Genomic DNA, 2,176 nt, shown 5'->3' with positions numbered 1-2,176 from the left:
GACATTAATAAGTAAAGAATAAAGCTTTACTTTTAATTTTAATAAATAAAATAAGTAAAATTAATTCGTGGAAAATATGATTTATTTTCTTTTTATTTTCTCTTTTGAAAATGGAAACTACTAAAAGTGAAAATTCTTCAAAATATGAATCAAACACATTAATCTTGCTAACTTTATGTCTTACACGCAGTTATGCAGTACCTAGCTAAATATAAAAATAATAATGTTTTTTTAACGCAATGTTCCGTTTTTAATTCTCATAGAAATTAGCTATATATTCTAAACTTGAAATAGAATTTCAAAGAAGCAAAAATGGATCAATCTGTAGAGGCCCTCCATCACCCCGTCAATTATAATCGACGGACATCTTTTATTTACGTACGTATCATAAAATGGAGTTGTTTTAGTTCAAATTTTGATAATATTCAACCAAACAACAGCATGTTGATCAGAATCAGGCTGCAAAACAACATTTTAAAAACAATATTTTTAAAAACATTTTAAACTGCTTTTCCTGATTGTGAACATGTGCGCTGTTACGTAAAAAACTTTGAGTTAAAGTTATTCCGTCTGGGCTGAAGTTACCCGATTTTGTGATACTTAAAGAACTTTATTCTTATTAATTACTTATTTTTTTTACCATTTTACATTATGTTATAATACAAAATTATAAAATACAATTCTAATTTAATTTAACAAATGTGACTTACAACATATACATTAATTTAAAATAGTATAGTATACAAAAATATATTGTATAATGTAATACAGTATGTAAAATTGAATATAAAATGTAATATATAAATGATTACTAATATAATACAATAATTGTTTGTATATTATACTAATAACAATAATATATTATAATAATAATTATTTATAATATAAAATGCAATTATAAATGCTATTCAAAATAATAATATTAATATTAGAATTATAACAAACAGATTTTAATAATTATTATACGAAAATGTCAAAAATACGATAACACAAATTTTATTAAATCAATGATTACCGAAATATTAATAAACGCAATGAAATATTAACAATAATTAGATCATATTTAATTTTAATTATTAATTTGCAATTATAAAATTTATTAAATTTCATCTAACACGAGCAATAAGAATAAAAAAGTCATTAATATATTTATCTCTTATACCCATTTCCACCAACCAAATAGATTAATTTTAATCTCAGTTCAATTTACTCTCCGTCTTTTACTAATTCTAAAGATAAGAAAAAGATGAAGAGTAAATAACGAATCGAAATTAAAGTTAATCTACATTGGTAAAAAACAAACATTAATCAACCGACCCAACAATTTGACCATATCAAGATCCCTCCGTCTAACAGTACGATTATTATCCGCTACAAAGAACAATTTTCATAGTAGAGAGCGAACTTAACGTATTCTGATTCTACGTCAAGTTCATAAAATCCATTTTCGCAAAGAAAAGTTTATTAAATGATCCATCAAACCAATGATCTTATTACGGGAAGGTGTGAATCCCGATTTTTCCAGACCGCTTATGATAGTAATAATTTTGACAGAATATCAATTACAATTACCATTTTTATCGCATCTTTAATTTTAATATTATAAAAGTCACTTATCGTGAGAAAATATGTTCTACTAAATTTCATTAAAATTTATAAAAATGTCATTACTAAAAATTATCTTTTATTAAAAAAGAATGGTTTATTAAAAAAGAAAGATTTTCTTATAGAGTAGTGGTTACGAAGAAATACATTTAATGATAATAAAACACATGCATTATTGTAATTTTTTATGTATGGATACAGAAGTTTCTTGGGTACCAATTGTTCGAGACGAGACGAATCCGATAATAGTGGGTGGGACTTTAAAGAACTATTTTATACTATAAAAAATTTATTACATAAATCTAATAATTTTCTATATTTTTCTGTATTTTTCACAAATTTTAATTATTAATATCCCGCTAATATGAGAGTATTCAGTCGACTCATCTCGAATTTTTTATATCCACACATTTTTAATTAAATTCATGTATTTATGATAATATGCCAAAGAATATAAAAGCATTTTGCATAAAATTATCTAAAACGACAAAAATTTGTTAAATATAGTAATCTTGTAATTTACGCGCGCGCATGTATTTTATTATAGAAAAGTATATATAAATATTTATAT

The sequence above is a fragment of the Atta colombica genome, unplaced genomic scaffold (genome assembly GCF_001594045.1).
Source record: "Atta colombica isolate Treedump-2 unplaced genomic scaffold, Acol1.0 scaffold136, whole genome shotgun sequence".
NCBI classification, from domain to species: domain Eukaryota; kingdom Metazoa; phylum Arthropoda; class Insecta; order Hymenoptera; family Formicidae; genus Atta; species Atta colombica.
The sequence above is the reverse complement of the archived record's forward strand: the minus strand, read 5'-3'. Positions refer to the sequence as shown.